Below are 21914 nucleotides of genomic sequence, written 5' to 3'. Positions count from 1 at the left end.
TTTCCTGCTGGCTCGAGCAGTGGGCATTTTGTTGTGACATGTGAAGTGAAGTTAGGAGAGTTTAGCGTCCGCATTGTGTTGTTCTTCCAGGTGAGGGTATATTAGATATTTGAATAGTTGTAAGGACTTTAAAGAGAGGGGAGTTATCCATGGATTGCTTGTTGTGAATGTATTGTATAAGTGATTCCATAGACTTAAACTGCGGTAGAGACCACATGATAGGGAGTGAATCTTGTATTTGGAGGACAGGGGAGAGCAGTATCAACGTGGCTCCAGTGGCCTAATGGATAAGGCACTGGCCTCCTAAGCCAGAGGTCGTAGGTTCAAGACCCATCTGGGGTGAAACTCTGTACATTCAGCTCTTGACTTTCACATTTTCAAAGCACAAACCACACAATTCAGCCCTTGCTTTACATAGACTTTGCAGCTATGGAACATCAATCTACCTTCAAAACACAAGTGCTGGAACTCAAAAACATTTGCCTACATATCCTACTCTTGGGCCCAGTCTGGAGAATGGGATTTCAACCCACCTTTCTGGCTAGACATTTTTTATGTCCTCCATTGGATAGCACTCGTAGGCAGTCTCCCATTTAGCATTAAAACATGTACTTATTTCACCACTTGAATGTATAAACTGTTGAATAATTAAAAATACCATGTGAAACTGCTATGTTGATAAAGAAGTATTTCTCGAAAAAAGTGCAGCAGATGGGAAGACAGTGCACCCTATTTTATGCTACTATCACTGTGCCCCTAGTCTTAGAAACCAAACTGAGTTTAGGGAGGGCAGGGTGGTGTTTCAATGATGGCAGTTAAATAGATTTTTCAAAACACCCGGGGTGTTGTTAGACTGAGAAGTTGATGGGACACCTGTGAAAGGCAGCTTTACTTGTCTGCTTTTAGTTGATGTAGATTGTATGTCCTGTTTAACAACCTTTGGTTTCAACAAGGACATTAGAGAGATATTGGGACACTGCCTGGGATGCTTGTCCTCTCTCTATTTTGAAAATTTGCCATGCCAACTAAGGGCCAAGGCAGATGTTTAGTTTTAGCCTTGCCCAACTCTAATTTTCCAAACCTAGAGCATACATTTGGCGCAGATTGTAATACTTTGTTAGTACTACCTGTTGTTCCCTTAAGAGTGCATATATTGAGAACAAACAAGATGGCCAAATTATATCGTAGGAGTCTGCCACACCAGGTCCTTCACTCGTAAGAACAGTGGGACTGAAGCATGATGGATTAACTAGTTCCCTTAAATGCAGCCATTTCAAACTTTAATCACCACAGCTGGGGACTCTTTAAAGGTGATATGAACTTCTTTTATACCTGAGTGGGAGCGACAAACATGTAGAATATGTGTCGTATTTTTAGAAAGTATTTGTAGCTATTGGTTAACAACACTCCTGTGCAACCCCGTTGGCCTAATGGGTAAGGCAGTCAAATACTCACAAAGGGATTGTAGGTTTGAGTTCTTTCTGGGGTGGAAGAAGATGTATTTTGGAGATGTTTATCTAGTTTCCTAAGGGTCTTCCTTCTTAACAACATTAGCACTGAAGCGTGCTGATAAAATAACCAATTCCAACAAACTTTACTCCGCCACCTGTTCAAGTACCACAGCAGAGCATTTTCTCCACTGCTAGGATAGGAATGGAGAAATGTGCTTGTTTTATGTCTGAGCAGAAAAGATATATGTTTGAATGGATGTGTGGGATAAAACACACCCTGTCGTATGTTGTAAAGGTATTGCAAGTTGTGGAGTAGCTTAGTGATCACATAGAGGAAAGTGGGTGAAGACAGAATTCCTCTGTGGGGTGAATGAACTCGGAGGTGACTTGCGTTATCCTTTTTATGTATGACAAAGGTACTTTATTTCTTACTGCACATTTCAATGCCATCACTCAAAAAAAAAAAAAAAAATCCTACTCTTTTGTTGTTTCATATGGAAGATTATGTTTTCAGGCATGGAGAATGAAAGCAGAAGCTGTAGTGCTGAATTAGATGTTCTCACAAACCATGTAATAATTTGTTCAAAAAAAGACATGACATTTCTGAGTCATATTAAAAATGATGTGTAAATATGCAGATAGAGTCTATCTTTCCAGTAATGATCTACAGTGTGCAAAAAGTAAACCTTTTGCCATAAGTATCTCCTTTCTGCTAAGCACCGATCATTAAAAATCTCTCTATAAATATGTATATCAGAAGAAGGAAATGCTAGTTCGGGTTGATGTTGTTAGAACTGCAAGTGCAGTTGTATTCCTTGAGCTGCCTTGATGTTTCCTGCTGGCTCGAGCAGTGGGCATTTTGTTGTGACATGTGAAGTGAAGTTAGGAGAGTTTAGCGTCCGCATTGTGTTGTTCTTCCAGGTGAGGGTATATTAGATATTTGAATAGTTGTAAGGACTTTAAAGAGAGAGGAGTTATCCATGGATTGCTTGTTGTGAATGTATTGTATAAGTGATTCCATAGACGTAAACTGCGGTAGAGACCACATGATAGGGAGTGGATCTTGTATTTGGAGGACAGGGGAGAGCAGTTTCAATGTGGCCCCAGTGGCCTAATGGATAAGGCACTGGCCTCCTAAGCCAGGGATTGTGGGCTCAAGTTCCATCTGGGGTGAAACTCTGTACATTCAGCTCTTCACTTTTACATTTTCAAAGCACAAACCACACAATTCAGCCCTTGCTTTACATAGACTTTGCAGCCATGGAACATCAATCTACCTTCAAAACACAAGTGCTGGAACTCAAAAACATTTGCCTACATATCCTACTCTTGGGCCCAGTCTGGAGAATGGGATTTCAACCCACCTTTCTGGCTAGACATTTTTTATGTCCTCCTTTGGATAGCACTCGCAGGCAGTCTCCCATTTAGTATTAAAACATGTACTTATTTCACCACTTGAATGTATAAACTGTTGAATAATTAAAAATACCATGTGAAACTGCTATGTTGATAAAGAAGTATTTCTCGAAAAAAGTGCAGCAGATGGGAAGACAGTGCACCCTATTTTATGCTACTATCGCTGGGCCCCTAGTCTTAGAAACCAAACTGAGTTAAGGGAGGGCAGGGTGGTGTTTCAATGATGGCGGTTAAATAGATTTTTCAAAACACCCGGGGTGTTGTTAGACTGAGAAGTTGATGGGACACCTGTGAAAGGCAGCTTTACTTGTCTGCTTTTAGTTGATGTAGATTGTATGTCCTGTTTAACAACCTTTGGTTTCAACAAGGACATTAGAGAGATATTGGGACACTGCCTGGGATGCTTGTCCTCTCTCTATTTTGAAAATTTGCCATGCCAACTAAGGGCCAAGGCAGACGTTTAGTTTTAGCCTTGCCCAACTCTAATTTTCCAAACCTAGAGCATACATTTTGCGCAGATTGTAATACTTTGTTAGTACTACCTGTTGTTCCCTTAAGAGTGCATATATTGTGAACAAACAAGATGGCCAAATTATATCATAGGAGTCTGCCACACCAGGTCCTTCACTCGTAAGAACAGGGGGACTGAAGTATGATGGATTAACTAGTTCCCTTAAATGCAGCCATTTCAAACTTTAATCACCAGAGCTGGGGACTCTTTAAAGGCGATATGAACTTCTTTTATACCTGAGTGGGAGCGACAAACATGTAGAATATGTGTCGTATTTTTAGAAAGTGTTTGTAGCTATTGGTTAACAGCACTCCTGTGCAACCCCGTTGGCCTAATTCTAAGGCAGTCTAATACTCACAAAGGGATTGTGGGTTTGAGTTCTTTCTGGGGTGGAAGAAGATGTATTTTGGAGATGTTTATCTAGTTTCCTAAGGGTCTTCCTTCTTAACAACATTAGCACTGAAGCGTGCTGATAAAATAACCAATTCCAACAAACTTTACTCCGCCACCTGTTCAAGTACCACAGCAGAGCATTTTCTCCACTGCTAGGATAGGAATGGAGAAATGTGCTTGTTTTATGTCTGAGCAGAAAAGATATATGTTTGAATGGATGTGTGGGATAAAACACACCCTGTCGTATGTTGTAAAGGTATTGCAAGTTGTGGAGTAGCTTAGTGATCACATAGAGGAAAGTGGGTGAAGACAGAATTCCTCTGTGGGGTGAATGAACTCGGAGGTGACTTGCGTTATCCTTTTTATGTATGACAAAGGTACTTTATTTCTTACTGCACATTTCAATGCCATCACTCAAAAAAACCAAACAATTCCTAGTCTTTTGTTGTTTCATATGGAAGATTATGTTTTCAGGCATGGAGAATGAAAGCAGAAGCTGTAGTGCTGAATTAGACGTTCTCACAAACCATGTAATAATTTGTTCAAAAAAAGGCATGACATTTCTGAGTCATATTAAAAATGATGTGTAAATATGCAGATAGAGTCTATCTTTCCAGTAATGATCTACAGTGTGCAAAAAGTAAACCTTTTGCCATAAGTACCTCCTTTCTGCTAAGCATCGATCATTAAAAATCTCTCTATAAATATGTATATCAGAAGAAGGAAATGCTAGTTCGGGTTGATGTTGTTAGAACTGCAAGTGCAGTTGTATTCCTTGAGCTGCCTTGATGTTTCCTGCTGGCTCGAGCAGTGGGCATTTTGTTGTGACATGTGAAGTGAAGTTAGGAGAGTTTAGTGTCCGCATTGTGTTGTTCTTCCAGGTGAGGGTATATTAGATATTTGAATAGTTGTAAGGACTTTAAAGAGAGGGGAGTTATCCATGGATTGCTTGTTGTGAATGTATTGTATAAGTGATTCCATAGACTTAAACTGCGGTAGAGACCACATGATAGGGAGTGAATCTTGTATTTGGAGGACAAGGGAGAGCAGTATCAACGTGGCCTAATGGATAAGGCACTGGCCTCCTAAGCCAGGGATTGTGGGTTCAAGTCCCATCTGGGGTGAAACTCTGTACATTCAGCTCTTGACTTTTACTTTTTCAAAACACAAACCACACAATTCAGCCCTTGCTTTACATAGACTTTGCAGCTATGGAACATCAATCTACCTTCAAAACACAAGTGCTGGAACTCAAAAACATTTGCCTACATATCCTACTCTTGGGCCCAGTCTGGAGAATGGGATTTCAACCCACCTTTCTGGCTAGACATTTTTTATGTCCTCCTTTGGATAGCACTCGCAGGCAGTCTCCCATTTAGCATTAAAACATGTACTTATTTCACCACTTGAATGTATAAACTGTTGAATAATTAAAAATACCATGTGAAACGGCTATGTTGATAAAGAAGTATTTCTCGAAAAAAGTGCAGCAGATGGGAAGACAGTGCACCCTATTTTATGCTACTATCGCTGGGCCCCTAGTCTTAGAAACCAAACTGAGTTTAGGGAGGGCAGGGTGGTGTTTCAATGATGGCGGTTAAATAGATTTTTCAAAACACCCGGGGTGTTGTTAGACTGAGAAGTTGATGGGACACCTGTGAAAGGCAGCTTTACTTGTCTGCTTTTAGTTGATGTAGATTGTATGTCCTGTTTAACAACCTTTTTCAACAAGGACATTAGAGAGATATTGGGACACTGCCTGGGATGCTTGTCCTCTCTCTATTTTGAAAATTTGCCATGCCAACTAAGGGCCAAGGCAGACGTTTAGTTTTAGCCTTGCCCAACTCTAATTTTCCAAACCTAGAGCATACATTTGGCGCAGATTGTAATACTTTGTTAGTACTACCTGTTGTTCCCTTAAGAGTGCATATATTGTGAACAAACAAGATGGCCAAATTATATCATAGGAGTCTGCCACACCAGGTCCTTCACTCGTAAGAACAGGGGGACTGAAGCATGATGGATTAACTAGTTCCCTTAAATGCAGCCATTTCAAACTTTAATCACCAGAGCTGGGGACTCTTTAAAGGCGATATGAACTTCTTTTATACCTGAGTGGGAGCGACAAACATGTAGAATATGTGTCGTATTTTTAGAAAGTGTTTGTAGCTATTGGTTAACAGCACTCCTGTGCAACCCCGTTGGCCTAATTCTAAGGCAGTCTAATACTCACAAAGGGATTGTGGGTTTGAGTTCTTTCTGGGGTGGAAGAAGATGTATTTTGGAGATGTTTATCTAGTTTCCTAAGGGTCTTCCTTCTTAACAACATTAGCACTGAAGCGTGCTGATAAAATAACCAATTCCAACAAACTTTACTCCGCCACCTGTTCAAGTACCACAGCAGAGCATTTTCTCCACTGCTAGGATAGGAATGGAGAAATGTGCTTGTTTTATGTCTGAGCAGAAAAGATATATGTTTGAATGGATGTGTGGGATAAAACACACCCTGTCGTATGTTGTAAAGGTATTGCAAGTTGTGGAGTAGCTTAGTGATCACATAGAGGAAAGTGGGTGAAGACAGAATTCCTCTGTGGTGTGAATGAACTCGGAGGTGACTTGCGTTATCCTTTTTATGTATGACAAAGGTACTTTATTTCTTACTGCACATTTCAATGCCATCGCTCAAAAAAACCAAAAAATTCCTAGTCTTTTGTTGTTTCATATGGAAGATTATGTTTTCAGGCATGGAGAATGAAAGCAGAAGCTGTAGTGCTGAATTAGACGTTCTCACAAACCATGTAATAATTTGTTCAAAAAAAGGCATGACATTTCTGAGTCATATTAAAAATGATGTGTAAATATGCAGATAGAGTCTATCTTTCCAGTAATGATCTACAGTGTGCAAAAAGTAAACCTTTTGCCATAAGTATCTCCTTTCTGCTAAGCATCGATCATTAAAAATCTCTCTATAAATATGTATATCAGAAGAAGGAAATGCTAGTTCGGGTTGATGTTGTTAGAACTGCAAGTGCAGTTGTATTCCTTGAGCTGCCTTGATGTTTCCTGCTGGCTCGAGCAGTGGGCATTTTGTTGTGACATGTGAAGTGAAGTTCGGAGAGTTTGGCGTCCGCATTGTGTTGTTCTTCCAGGTGAGGGAATATTAGATATTTGAATAGTTGTAAGGACTTTAAAGAGAGGGGAGTTATCCATGGATTGCTTGTTGTGAATGTATTGTATAAGTGATTCCATAGACTTAAACTGCGGTAGAGACCACATGATAGGGAGTGAATCTTGTATTTGGAGGACAGGGGAGAGCAGTATCAACGTGGCCCCAGTGGCCTAATGGATAAGGCACTGGCCTCCTAAGCCAGGGATTGTGGGTTCAAGTCCCATCTGGGGTGAATCTCTGAACATTCAGCTCTTGACTTTTACTTTTTCAAAGCACAAACCACACAATTCAGCCCTTGCTTTACATAGACTTTGCAGCTATGGAACATCAATCTACCTTCAAAACACAAGTGCTGGAACTCAAAAACATTTGCCTACAGATCCTACTCTTGGGCCCAGTCTGGAGAATGGGATTTCAACCCACATTTCTGGCTAGACATTTTTGATGTCCTCCTTTGGATAGCACTCGCAGGCAGTCTCCCATTTAGCATTAAAACATGTACTTATTTCACCACTTGAATGTATAAACTGTTGAATAATTAAAAATACCATGAGAAACTGCTATGTTGATAAAGAAGTATTTCTCGAAAAAAGTGCAGCAGATGGGAAGACAGTGCACCCTATTTTATGCTACTATCACTGGGCCCCTAGTCTTAGAAACCAAACTGAGTTTGGGGAGGGCAGGGTGGTGTTTCAATGATGGCAGTTAAATAGATTTTTCAAAACACCCGGGGTGTTGTTAGACTGAGAAGTTGATGGGACACCTGTGAAAGGCAGCTTTACTTGTCGGCTTCTAGTTGATGTAGATTGTATGTCCTGTTTAACAACCTTTGGTTTCAACAAGGACATTAGAGAGATATTGGGACACTGCCAGGGATGCTTGTCCTCTCTCTATTTTGAAAATTTGCCATGCCAACTAAGGGCCAAGGCAGACGTTTAGTTTTAGCCTTGCCCATCTCTAATTTTCCAAACCTAGAGCATACATTTGGCGCATATTCTAATACTTTGTTAGTACTACCTGTTGTTCCCTTAAGAGTGCATATATTGAGAACAAACAAGATGGCCAAATTATATCGTAGGAGTCTGCCACACCAGGTCCTTCACTCGTAAGAACAGTGGGACTGAAGCATGATGGATTAACTAGTTCCCTTAAATGCAGCCATTTCAAACTTTAATCACCACAGCTGGGGACTCTTTAAAGCTGATATGAACTTCTTTTATACCTGAGTGGGAGCGACAAACATGTAGAATACGTGTCGTATTTTTTGAAAGTGTTTGTAGCTATCGGTTAACAGCACTCCTGTGCAACCCTGTTGGCCTAATGTGTAAGGCAGTCAAATACTCACAAAGGGATTGTGGGTTTGAGTTCTTTCTGGGGTGGAAGAAGATGTATTTTGGAGATGTTTATCTAGTTTCCTAAGGGTCTTCCTTCTTAACAACATTAGCACTGAAGCGTGCTGATAAAATAACCAATTCCAACAAACTTTACTCCGCCACCTGTTCAAGTACCACAGCAGAGCATTTTCTCCACTGCTAGGATAGGAATGGAGAAATGTGCTTGTTTTATGTCTGAGCAGAAAAGATATATGTTTGAATGGATGTGTGGGATAAAACACACCCTGTCGTATGTTGTAAAGGTATTGCAAGTTGTGGAGTAGCTTAGTGATCACATAGAGGAAAGTGGGTGAAGACAGAATTCCTCTGTGGGGTGAATGAACTCGAGGTGACTTGCGTTATCCTTTTTATGTATGACAAAGGTACTTTATTTCTTACTGCACATTTCAATGCCATCACTCAAAAAAAACAAAAAATTCCTAGTCTTTTGTTATTTCATATGGAAGATTATGTTTTCAGGCATGGAGAATGAAAGCAGAAGCTGTAGTGCTGAATTAGATGTTCTCACAAACCATGTAATAATTTGTTCAAAAAAAGGCATGACATTTCTGAGTCATATTAAAAATGATGTGTAAATATGCAGATAGAGTCTATCTTTCCAGTAATGATCTACAGTGTGCAAAAAGTAAACCTTTTGCCATAAGTATCTCCTGTCTGCTAAGCACCGATCATTAAAAATCTCTCTATAAATATGTATATCAGAAGAAGGAAATGCTAGTTAGGGTTGATGTTGTTAGAACTGCAAGTGCAGTTGTATTCCTTGAGCTGCCTTGATGTTTCCTGCTGGCTTGAGCAGTGGGCATTTTGTTGTGACATGTGAAGTGAAGTTAGGAGAGTTTAGCTTCCGCATTGTGTTGTTCTTCCAGGTGAGGGTATATTAGATATTTGAATAGTTGTAAGGACTTTAAAGAGAGGGGAGTTATCCATGGATTGCTTATTGTGAATGTATTGTATAAGTGATTCCATAGACTTAAACTGCGGTAGAGACCACATGATAGGGAGTGAATCTTGTATTTGGAGGACAGGGGAGAGCAGTATCAACGTGGCTCCAGTGGCCTAATGGATAAGGCACTGGCCTCCTAAGCCAGGGATTGTGTGTTCAAGTCCCATCTGGGGTGAAACTCTGTACATTCAGCTCTTGACTTTTACATTTTCAAAGCACAAACCACACAATTCAGCCCTTGCTTTACATAGACTTTGCAGCTATGGAACATCAATCTACCTTCAAAACACAAGTGCTGGAACTCAAAAACATTTGCCTACAGATCCTACTCTTGGGCCCAGTCTGGAGAATGGGATTTCAACCCACCTTTCTGGCTAGACATTTTTTATGTCCTCCTTTGGATAGCACTCACAGGCAGTCTCCCATTTAGCATTAAAACATGTACTTATTTCACCACTTGAATGTATAAACTGTTGAATAATTAAAAATACCATGTGAAACTGCTATGTTGATAAAGAAGTATTTCTCGAAAAAAGTGCAGCAGATGGGAAGACAGTGCACCCTATTTTATGCTACTATCGCTGGGCCCCTAGTCTTAGAAACCAAACGGAGTTTAGGGAGGGCAGGGTGGTGTTTCAATGATGGCAGTTAAATAGATTTTTTAAAACACCCGGGGTGTTGTTAGACTGAGAAGTTGATGGTACACCTGTGAAAGGCAGCTTTACATGTCTGCTTTTAGTTGATGTAGATTGTATGTCCTGTTTAACAACCTTTGGTTTCAACAAGGACATTAGAGAGATATTGAGACACTGCCTGGGATGCTTGTCCTCTCTCTATTTTGAAAATTTGCCATGCCAACTAAGGGCCAAGGCAGACGTTTAGTTTTAGCCTTTCCAACTCTAATTTTCCAAACCTAGAGCATACATTTGGCGCAGATTGTAATACTTTGTTAGTACTACCTGTTGTTCCCTTAAGAGTGCATATATTGAGAACAAACAAGATGGCCAAATTATATCGTAGGAGTCTGCCACACCAGGTCCTTCACTCGTAAGAACAGTGGGACTGAAGCATGATGGATTAACTAGTTCCCTTAAATGCAGCCATTTCAAACTTTAATCACCACAGCTGGGGACTCTTTAAAGGTGATATGAACTTCTTTTATACCTGAGTGGGAGCGACAAACATGTAGAATATGTGTCGTATTTTTAGAAAGTGTTTGTAGCTATCGGTTAACAGCACTCCTGTGCAACCCCGTTGGCCTAATTCTAAGGCAGTCAAATACTCACAAAGGGATTGTGGGTTTGAGTTCTTTCTGGGGTGGAAGAAGATGTATTTTGGAGATGTTTATCTAGTTTCCTAAGGGTCTTCCTTCTTAACAACATTAGCACTGAAGCGTGCTGATAAAATAACCAATTCCAACAAACTTTACTCCGCCACCTGTTCAAGTACCACAGCAGAGCATTTTCTCCACTGCTAGGATAGGAATGGAGAAATGTGCTTGTTTTATGTCTGAGCAGAAAAGATATATGTTTGAATGGATGTGTGGGATAAAACACACCCTGTCGTATGTTGTAAAGGTATTGCAAGTTGTGGAGTAGCTTAGTGATCACATAGAGGAAAGTGGGTGAAGACAGAATTCCTCTGTGGGGTGAATGGACTCGGAGGTGACTTGCGTTATCCTTTTTATGTATGACAAAGGTACTTTATTTCTTACTGCACATTTCAATGCCATCACTCAAAAAAACCAAAAAATTCCTAGTCTTTTGTTGTTTCATATGGAAGATTATGTTTTCAGGCATGGAGAATGAAAGCAGAAGCTGTAGTGCTGAATTAGACGTTCTCACAAACCATGTAATAATTTGTTCAAAAAAAGGCATGACATTTCTGAGTCATATTAAAAATGATGTGTAAATATGCAGATAGAGTCTATCTTTCCAGTAATGATCTACAGTGTGCAAAAAGTAAACCTTTTGCCATAAGTATCTCCTTTCTGCTAAGCATCGATCATTAAAAATCTCTCTATAAATATGTATATCAGAAGAAGGAAATGCTAGTTCGGGTTGATGTTGTTAGAACTGCAAGTGCAGTTGTATTCCTTGAGCTGCCTTGATGTTTCCTGCTGGCTCGAGCAGTGGGCATTTTGTTGTGACATGTGAAGTGAAGTTAGGAGAGTTTAGCGTCCGCATTGTGTTGTTCTTCGAGGTGAGGGTATATTAGATATTTGAATAGTTGTAAGGACTTTAAAGAGAGGGGAGTTATCCATGGATTGCTTGTTGTGAATGTATTGTATAAGTGATTCCATAGACTTAAACTGCGGTAGAGACCACATGATAGGGAGTGAATCTTGTATTTGGAGGACAGGGGAGAGCAGTATCAACGTGGCCCCAGTGGCCTAATGGATAAGGCACTGGCCTCCTAAGCCAGGGATTGTGGGTACAAGTCCCATCTGGGGTGAAACTCTGTACATTCAGCTCTTGACTTTTACTTTTTCAAAGCACAAACCACACAATTCAGCCCTTGCTTTACATAGACTTTGCAGCTATGGAACATCAATCTACTTTCAAAACACAAGTGCTGGAACTCAAAAACATTTGCCTACATATCCTACTCTTGGGCCCAGTCTGGAGAATGGGATTTCAACCCACCTTTCTGGCTAGACATTTTTTATGTCCTCCTTTGGATAGCACTCGCAGGGAGTCTCCCATTTAGCATTAAAACATGTACTTATTTCACCACTTGAATGTATAAACTGTTGAATAATTAAAAATACCATGTGAAACTGCTATGTTGATAAAGAAGTATTTCTCGAAAAAAGTGCAGCAGATGGGAAGACAGTGCACCCTATTTTATGCTACTATCGCTGGGCCCCTAGTCTTAGAAACCAAACTGAGTTTAGGGAGGGCAGGGTGGTGTTTCAATGATGGCAGTTAAATAGATTTTTCAAAACACCCGGGGTGTTGTTAGACTGAGAAGTTGATGGGACACCTGTGAAAGGCAGCTTTACTTGTCTGCTTTTAGTTGATGTAGATTGTATGTCCTGTTTAACAACCTTTGGTTTCAACAAGGACATTAGAGAGATATTGGGACACTGCCTGGGATGCTTGTCCTCTCTCTATTTTGAAAATTTGCCATGCCAACTAAGGGCCAAGGCAGACGTTTAGTTTTAGCCTTGCCCAACTCTAATTTTCCAAACCTAGAGCATACATTTGGCGCAGATTGTAATACTTTGTTAGTACTAGCTGTTGTTCCCTTAAGAGTGCATATATTGTGAACAAACAAGATGGCCAAATTATATCGTAGGAGTCTGCCACACCAGGTCCTTCACTCATAAGAACAGTGGGACTGAAGCATGATGGATTAACTAGTTCCCTTAAATGCAGCCATTTCAAACTTTAATCACCACAGCTGGGGACTCTTTAAAGGTGATATGAACTTCTTTTATACCTGAGTGGGAGCGACAAACATGTAGAATATGTGTTGTATTTTTAGAAAGTGTTTGTAGCTATTGGTTAACAGCACTCCTGTGCAACCCCGTTGGCCTAATGGGTAAGGCAGTCAAATAGTCACAAAGTGATTGTGGGTTTGAGTTCTTTCTGGGGTGGAAGAAGATGTATTTTGGAGATGTTTATCTAGTTTCCTAAGGGTCTTCCTTCTTAACAACATTAGCACTGAAGCGTGCTGATAAAATAACCAATTCCAACAAACTTTACTCCGCCACCTGTTCAAGTACCACAGCAGAGCATTTTCTCCACTGCTAGGATAGGAATGGAGAAATGTGTTTGTTTTATGTCTGAGCAGAAAAGATATATGTTTGAATGGATGTGTGGGATAAAACACACCCTGTCGTATGTTGTAAAGGTATTGCAAGTTGTGGAGTAGCTTAGTGATCACATAGAGGAAAGTGGGTGAAGACAGAATTCCTCTGTGGGGTGAATGAACTCGGAGGTGACTTTCGTTATCCTTTTTATGTATGACAAAGGTACTTTATTTCTTACTGCACATTTCAATGCCATCACTCAAAAAAAAAAAAAAAATCCTACTCTTTTGTTGTTTCATATGGAAGATTATGTTTTCAGGCATGGAGAATGAAAGCAGAAGCTGTAGTGCTGAATTAGATGTTCTCACAAACCATGTAATAATTTGTTCAAAAAAAGGCATGACATTTCTGAGTCATATTAAAAATGATGTGTAAATATGCAGATAGAGTCTATCTTTCCAGTAATGATCTACAGTGTTCAAAAAGTAAACCTTTTGCCATAAGTATCTCCTTTCTACTAAGCACCGATCATTAAAAATCTCTCTATAAATATGTATATCAGAAGAAGGAAATGCTAGTTCGGGTTGATGTTGTTAGAACTGCAAGTGCAGTTGTATTCCTTGAGCTGCCTTGATGTTTCCTGCTGGCTCGAGCAGTGGGCATTTTGTTGTGACATGTGAAGTGAAGTTAGGAGAGTTTAGCGTCCGCATTGTGTTGTTCTTCCAGGTGAGGGTATATTAGATATTTGAATAGTTGTAAGGACTTTAAAGAGAGGGGAGTTATCCATGGATTGCTTGTTGTGAATGTATTGTATAAGTGATTCCATAGACTTAAACTGCGGTAGAGACCACATGATAGTGAGTGAATCTTGTATTTGGAGGACAGGGGAGAGCAGTATCAACGTGGCCCCAGTGGCCTAATGGATAAGGCACTGGCCTCCTAAGCCAGGGATTGTGGGCTCAAGTCCCATCTGGGGTGAAACTCTGTACATTCAGCTCTTGACTTTTACATTTTCAAAGCACAAACCACACAATTCAGCCCTTGCTTTACATAGACTTTGCAGCCATGGAACATCAATCTACCTTCAAAACACAAGTGCTGGAACTCAAAAACATTTGCCTACATATCCTACTCTTGGGCCCAGTCTGGAGAATGGGATTTCAACCCACCTTTCTGGCTAGACATTTTGTATGTCCTCCTTTGGATAGCACTCGCAGGCAGTCTCCCATTTAGCATTAAAACATGTACTTATTTCACCACTTGAATGTATAAACTGTTGAATAATTAAAAATACCATGTGAAACTGCTATGTTGATAAAGAAGTATTTCTCGAAAAAAGTGCAGCAGATGGGAAGACAGTGCACCCTATTTTATGCTACTATCGCTGGGCCCCTAGTCTTAGAAACCAAACTGAGTTTAGGGAGGGCAGGGTGGTGTTTCAATGATGGCGGTTAAATAGATTTTTCAAAACACCCGGGGTGTTGTTAGACTGAGAAGTTGATGGGACACCTGTGAAAGGCAGCTTTACTTGTCTGCTTTTAGTTGATGTAGATTGTATGTCCTGTTTAACAACCTTTGGTTTCAACAAGGACATTAGAGAGATATTGGGACACTGCCTGGGATGCTTGTCCTCTCTCTATTTTGAAAATTTGCCATGCCAACTAAGGGCCAAGGCAGACGTTTAGTTTTAGCCTTGCCCAACTCTAATTTTCCAAACCTAGAGCATACATTTGGCGCAGATTGTAATACTTTGTTAGTACTACCTGTTGTTCCCTTAAGAGTGCATATATTGTGAACAAACAAGATGGCCAAATTATATCATAGGAGTCTGCCACTCCAGGTCCTTCACTCGTAAGAACAGTGGGACTGAAGCATGATGGATTAACTAGTTCCCTTAAATGCAGCCATTTCAAACTTTACTCACCAGAGCTGGGGACTCTTTAAAGGTGATATGAACTTCTTTTATACCTGAGTGGGAGCGACAAACATGTAGAATATGTGTCGTATTTTTAGAAAGTGTTTGTAGCTATTGGTTAACAGCACTCCTGTGCAACCCCGTTGGCCTAATTCTAAGGCAGTCAAATACTCACAAAGGGTTTGTGGGTTTTAGTTCTTTCTGGGGTGGAAGAAGATGTATTTTGGAGATGTTTATCTAGTTTCCTAAGGGTCTTCCTTCTTAACAACATTAGCACTGAAGCGTGCTGATAAAATAACCAATTCCAACAAACTTTACTCTGCCACCTGTTCAAGTACCACAGCAGAGCATTTTCTCCACTGCTAGGATCGGAATGAAGAAATGTGCTTGTTTTATGTCTGAGCAGAAAAGATATATGTTTGAATGGATGTGTGGAATAAAACACACCCTGTCATATGTTGTAAAGGTATTGCAAGTTGTGGAGTAGCTTAGTGATCACATAGAGGAAAGTGGGTGAAGACAGAATTCCTCTGTGGGGTGAATGAACTCGGAGGTGACTTGCGTTATCCTTTTTATGTATGACAAAGGTACTTTATTTCTTACTGCACATTTCAATGCCATCACTAAAAAAAAAAAAAAAAATTCCTAGTCTTTTGTTGTTTCATATGGAAGATTATGTTTTCAGGCATGGAGAATGAAAGCAGAAGCTGTAGTGCTGAATTAGATGTTCTCACAAACCATGTAATAATTTGTTCAAAAAAAGGCATGACATTTCTGAGTCATATTAAAAATGATGTGTAAATATGCAGATAGAGTCTATCTTTCCAGTAATGATCTACAGTGTGCAAAAAGTAAACCTTTTGCCATAAGTATCTCCTTTCTGCTAAGCACCGATCATTAAAAATCTCTCTATAAATATGTATATCAGAAGAAGGAAATGCTAGCTCGGGTTGATGTTGTTAGAACTGCAAGTGCAGTTGTATTCCTTGAGCTGCCTTGATGTTTCCTGCTGGCTCGAGCAGTGGGCATTTTGTTGTGACATATGAAGTGAAGTTAGGAGAGTTTAGCGTCCGCATTGTGTTGTTCTTCCAGGTGAGGGTATATTAGATATTTGAATAGTTGTAAGGACTTTAAAGAGAGGGGAGTTATCCATGGATTGCTTGTTGTGAATGTATTGTATAAGTGATTCCATAGACTTAAACTGCGGTAGAGACCACATGATAGGGAGTGAATCTTGTATTTGGAGGACAGGGGAGAGCAGTATCAATGTGGCCCCAGTGGCCTAATGGATAAGGCACTGGCCTCCTAAGCCAAGGATTGTGGGTTCAAGTCCCATCTGGGGTGAAACTCTGTACATTCAGCTCTTGACTTTTACTTTTTCAAAGCACACACCACACAATTCAGCCCTTGCTTTACATAGACTTTGCAGCTATGGAACATCAATCTATCTTCAAAACACAAGTGCTGGAACTCAAAAACATTTGCCTACATATCCTACTCTTGGGCCCAGTCTGGAGAATGGGATTTCAACCCACCTTTCTGGCTAGACATTTTTTATGTCCTCCTTTGGATAGCACTCGCAGGCAGTCTCCCATTTAGCATTAAAACATGTACTTATTTCACCACTTGAATGTATAAACTGTTGAATAATTAAAAATACAATGTGAAACTGCTATGTTGATAAAGAAGTATTTTTCGAAAAAAGTGCAGCAGATGGGAAGACAGTGCACCCTATTTTATGCTACTATCGCTGGGCCCCTAGTCTTATAAACCAAACTGAGTTTAGGGAGGGCAGGGTGGTGTTTCAATGATGGGAGTTAAATAGATTTTTCAAAACACCCGGGGTGTTGTTAGACTGAGAAGTTGATGGGACACCTGTGAAAGGCAGCTTTACTTGTCTGCTTTTAGTTGATGTAGATTGTATGTCCTGTTTAACAACCTTTGGTTTCAACAAGGACATTAGAGAGATATTGGGACATTGCCTGGGATGCTTGTCCTCTCTCTATTTTGAAAATTTGCCATGCCAACTAAGGGCCAAGGCAGACGTTTAGTTTTAGCCTTGCCCAACTCTAATTTTCCAAACCTAGAGCATACATTTGGCGCAGATTGTAATACTTTGTTAGTACTACCTGTTGTTCCCTTAAGAGTGCATATATTGAGAACAAACAAGATGGCCAAATTATATCGTAGGAGTCTGCCACACCAGGTCCTTCACTCGTAAGAACAGTGGGACTGAAGCATGATGGATTAACTAGTTCCCTTAAATGCAGCCATTTCAAACTTTAATCACCACAGCTGGGGACTCTTTAAAGGTGATATGAACTTCTTTTATACCTGAGTGGGAGCGACAAACATGTAGAATATGTGTCGTATTTTTAGAAAGTGTTTGTAGCTATTGGTTAACAGCACTCCTGTGCAACCCCGTTGGCCTAATGGGTAAGGCAGTCAAATAGTCACAAAGGGATTGTGGGTTTGAGTTCTTTCTGGGGTGGAAGAAGGTTATTTTGGAGATGTTTATCTAGTTTCCTAAGGGTCTCCCTTCTTAACAACATTAGCACTGAAGCGTGCTGATAAAATAACCAATTCCAACAAACTTTACTCCGCCACCTGTTCAAGTACCACAGCAGAGCATTTTCTCCACTGCTAGGATAGGAATGGAGAAATGTGCTTGTTTTATGTCTGAGCAGAAAAGATATATGTTTAAATGGATGTGTGGAATAAAACACACCCTGTCGTATGTTGTAAAGGTATTGCAAGTTGTGGAGTAGCTTAGTGATCACATAGAGGAAAGTGGGTGAAGACAGAATTCCTCTGTGGGGTGAATGAACTCGGAGGTGACTTGCGTTATCCTTTTTATGTATGACAAAGGTACTTTATTTCTTACTGCACATTTCAATGCCATCACTCAAAAAAAAACAAAAAATTCCTACTCTTTTGTTGTTTCATATGGAAGATTATGTTTTCAGGCATGGAGAATGAAAGCAGAAGCTGTAGTGCTGAATTAGATGTTCTCACAAACCATGTAATAATTTGTTCAAAAAAAGGCATGACATTTCTGAGTCATATTAAAAATGATGTGTAAATATGCAGATAGAGTCTATCTTTCCAGTAATGATCTACAGTGTGCAAAAAGTAAACCTTTTGCCATAAGTATCTCCTTTCTGCTAAGCACCGATCATTAAAAATCTCTCTATAAATATGTATATCAGAAGAAGGAAATGCTAGTTCGGGTTGATGTTGTTAGAACTGCAAGTGCAGTTGTATTCCTTGAGCTGCCTTGATGTTTCCTGCTGGCTCGAGCAGTGGGCATTTTGTTGTGACATGTGAAGTGAAGTTAGGAGAGTTTAGCTTCCGCATTGTGTTGTTCTTCCAGGTGAGGGTATATTAGATATTTGAATAGTTGTAAGGACTTTAAAGAGAGGGGAGTTATCCATGGATTGCTTGTTGTGAATGTATTGTATAAGTGATTCCATAGACTTAAACTGCGGTAGAGACCACATGATAGGGAGGGAATCTTGTATTTGGAGGACAGGGGAGAGCAGAATCAATGTGGCCCCAGTGGCCTAATGGATAAGGCACTGGCCTCCTAAGCCAGGGATTGTGGGTTCAAGTGCCATCTGGGGTGAAACTCTGTACCTTCAGCTCTTGACTTTTACTTTTTCAAAGCACAAACCACACAATTCAGCCCTTGCTTTACATAGACTTTGCAGCTATGGAACATCAATCTACCTTCAAAACACAAGTGCTGGAACTCAAAAACATTTACCTACAGATCCTACTCTTGGGCCCAGTCTGGAGAATGGGATTTCAACCCACCTTTCTGGCTAGACATTTTTTATGTCCTCCTTTGGATAGCACTCGCAGGCAGTCTCCCATTTAGCATTAAAACATGTACTTATTTCACCACTTGAATGTATAAACTGTTGAATAATTAAAAATACCATGTGAAACTGCTATGTTGATAAAGAAGTATTTCTTGAAAAAAGTGCAGCAGATGGGAAGACAGTGCACCCTATTTTATGCTACTATCCCTGGGCCCCTAGTCTTAGAAACCAAACTGAGTTTAGGGAGGGCAGGGTGGTGTTTCAATGATGGCAGTTAAATAGATTTTTCAAAACACCCGGGTGTTGTTAGACTGAGAAGTTGATGGGACACCTGTGAAAGGCAGCTTTACTTGTCTGCTTTTAGTTGATGTAGATTGTATGTCCTGTTTAACAACCTTTGGTTTCAACAAGGACATTAGAGAGATATTGGAACACTGCCTGGGATGCTTGTCCTCTCTCTATTTTGAAAATTTGCCATGCCAACTAAGGGCCAAGGCAGACGTTTAGTTTTAGCCTTGCCCAACTCTAATTTTCCAAACCTAGAGCATACATTTGGCGCAGATTGTAATACTTTGTTAGTACTACCTGTTGTTCCCTTAAGAGTGCATATATTGAGAACAAACAAGATGGCCAAATTATATCGTAGGAGTCTGCCACACCAGGTCCTTCACTCGTAAGAACAGTGGGACTGAAGCATGATGGATTAACTAGTTCCCTTAAATGCAGCCATTTCAAACTTTAATCACCACAGCTGGGGACTCTTTAAAGGTGATATGAACTTCTTTTATACCTGAGTGGGAGCGACAAACATGTAGAATATGTGTCGTATTTTTAGAAAGTGTTTGTAGCTATTGGTTAACAGCACTCATGTGCAACCCCGTTGGCCTAATGGGTAAGGCAGTCAAATAGTCACAAAGGGATTGTGGGTTTGAGTTCTTTCTGGGGTGGAAGAAGGTTATTTTGGAGATGTTTATCTAGTTTCCTAAGGGTCTCCCTTCTTAACAACATTAGCACTGAAGCGTGCTGATAAAATAACCAATTCCAACAAACTTTACTCCGCCACCTGTTCAAGTACCACAGCAGAGCATTTTCTCCACTGCTAGGATAGGAATGGAGAAATGTGCTTGTTTTATGTCTGAGCAGAAAAGATATATGTTTAAATGGATGTGTGGGATAAAACACACCCTGTCGTATGTTGTAAAGGTATTGCAAGTTGTGGAGTAGCTTAGTGATCACATAGAGGAAAGTGGGTGAAGACAGAATTCCTCTGTGGGGTGAATGAACTCGGAGGTGACTTGCGTTATCCTTTTTATGTATGACAAAGGTACTTTATTTCTTACTGCACATTTCAATGCCATCACTCAAAAAAAAACAAAAAATTCCTACTCTTTTGTTGTTTCATATGGAAGATTATGTTTTCAGGCATGGAGAATGAAAGCAGAAGCTGTAGTGCTGAATTAGATGTTCTCACAAACCATGTAATAATTTGTTCAAAAAAAGGCATGACATTTCTGAGTCATATTAAAAATGATGTGTAAATATGCAGATAGAGTCTATCTTTCCAGTAATGATCTACAGTGTGCAAAAAGTAAACCTTTTGCCATAAGTATCTCCTTTCTGCTAAGCACCGATCATTAAAAATCTCTCTATAAATATGTATATCAGAAGAAGGAAATGCTAGTTCGGGTTGATGTTGTTAGAACTGCAAGTGCAGTTGTATTCCTTGAGCTGCCTTGATGTTTCCTGCTGGCTCGAGCAGTGGGCATTTTGTTGTGACATGTGAAGTGAAGTTAGGAGAGTTTAGCTTCCGCATTGTGTTGTTCTTCCAGGTGAGGGTATATTAGATATTTGAATAGTTGTAAGGACTTTAAAGAGAGGGGAGTTATCCATGGATTGCTTGTTGTGAATGTATTGTATAAGTGATTCCATAGACTTAAACTGCGGTAGAGACCACATGATAGGGAGGGAATCTTGTATTTGGAGGACAGGGGAGAGCAGAATCAATGTGGCCCCAGTGGCCTAATGGATAAGGCACTGGCCTCCTAAGCCAGGGATTGTGGGTTCACGTCCCATCTGGGGTGAAACTCTGTACATTCAGCTCTTGACTTTTACTTTTTCAAAGCACAAACCACACAATTCAGCCCTTGCTTTACATAGACTTTGCAGCTATGGAACATCAATCTACCTTCAAAACACAAGTGCTGGAACTCAAAAACATTTACCTACAGATCCTACTCTTGGGCCCAGTCTGGAGAATGGGATTTCAACCCACCTTTCTGGTTAGACATTTTTTATGTCCTCCTTTGGATAGCACTCGCAGGCAGTCTCCCATTTAGCATTAAAACATGTACTTATTTCACCACTTGAATGTATAAACTGTTGAATAATTAAAAATACCATGTGAAACTGCTATGTTGATAAAGAAGTATTTCTTGAAAAAAGTGCAGCAGATGGGAAGACAGTGCACCCTATTTTATGCTACTATCCCTGGGCCCCTAGTCTTAGAAACCAAACTGAGTTTAGGGAGGGCAGGGTGGTGTTTCAATGATGGCAGTTAAATAGATTTTTCAAAACACCCGGGTGTTGTTAGACTGAGAAGTTGATGGGACACCTGTGAAAGGCAGCTTTACTTGTCTGCTTTTAGTTGATGTAGATTGTATGTCCTGTTTAACAACCTTTGGTTTCAACAAGGACATTAGAGAGATATTGGAACACTGCCTGGGATGCTTGTCCTCTCTCTATTTTGAAAATTTGCCATGCCAACTAAGGGCCAAGGCAGACGTTTAGTTTTAGCCTTGCCCAACTCTAATTTTCCAAACCTAGAGCATACATTTGGCGCAGATTGTAATACTTTGTTAGTACTACCTGTTGTTCCCTTAAGAGTGCATATATTGAGAACAAACAAGATGGCCAAATTATATCGTAGGAGTCTGCCACACCAGGTCCTTCACTCGTAAGAACAGTGGGACTGAAGCATGATGGATTAACTAGTTCCCTTAAATGCAGCCATTTCAAACTTTAATCACCACAGCTGGGGACTCTTTAAAGGTGATATGAACTTCTTTTATACCTGAGTGGGAGCGACAAACATGTAGAATATGTGTCGTATTTTTAGAAAGTGTTTGTAGCTATTGGTTAACA

General features: G+C 40.2%; 7 non-coding genes across 7 annotated transcripts; all 7 read left to right on the top strand.

Moving 5' to 3' along the window:
* Positions 1-269: 269 nt before the first annotated feature.
* TRNAR-CCU (transfer RNA arginine (anticodon CCU)) lies at positions 270-342 on the top strand. Its single transcript has one exon. It is a non-coding gene; the product is annotated as a tRNA-Arg (tRNA).
* A 6757-nt stretch (positions 343-7099) lies between these two features.
* Positions 7100-7172, top strand: TRNAR-CCU (transfer RNA arginine (anticodon CCU)). The gene has a single exon. It is a non-coding gene; the product is annotated as a tRNA-Arg (tRNA).
* A 4486-nt stretch (positions 7173-11658) lies between these two features.
* TRNAR-CCU (transfer RNA arginine (anticodon CCU)) lies at positions 11659-11731 on the top strand. Its single transcript has one exon. It is a non-coding gene; the product is annotated as a tRNA-Arg (tRNA).
* Positions 11732-13939: 2208 nt separating this feature from the next.
* On the top strand, positions 13940-14012 carry TRNAR-CCU (transfer RNA arginine (anticodon CCU)). The gene has a single exon. It is a non-coding gene; the product is annotated as a tRNA-Arg (tRNA).
* Positions 14013-16220: 2208 nt separating this feature from the next.
* On the top strand, positions 16221-16293 carry TRNAR-CCU (transfer RNA arginine (anticodon CCU)). Its single transcript has one exon. It is a non-coding gene; the product is annotated as a tRNA-Arg (tRNA).
* Positions 16294-18501: 2208 nt separating this feature from the next.
* TRNAR-CCU (transfer RNA arginine (anticodon CCU)) lies at positions 18502-18574 on the top strand. Its single transcript has one exon. It is a non-coding gene; the product is annotated as a tRNA-Arg (tRNA).
* A 2207-nt stretch (positions 18575-20781) lies between these two features.
* Positions 20782-20854, top strand: TRNAR-CCU (transfer RNA arginine (anticodon CCU)). The gene has a single exon. It is a non-coding gene; the product is annotated as a tRNA-Arg (tRNA).
* The last annotated feature ends 1060 nt before the right edge of the window (positions 20855-21914 follow it).

Source organism: Pleurodeles waltl, chromosome 7 (genome assembly GCF_031143425.1).
Source record: "Pleurodeles waltl isolate 20211129_DDA chromosome 7, aPleWal1.hap1.20221129, whole genome shotgun sequence".
Classification (NCBI taxonomy): Eukaryota; Metazoa; Chordata; class Amphibia; order Caudata; family Salamandridae; genus Pleurodeles; species Pleurodeles waltl.
The sequence above is the reverse complement of the archived record's forward strand: the minus strand, read 5'-3'. Positions and strand labels throughout refer to the sequence as shown.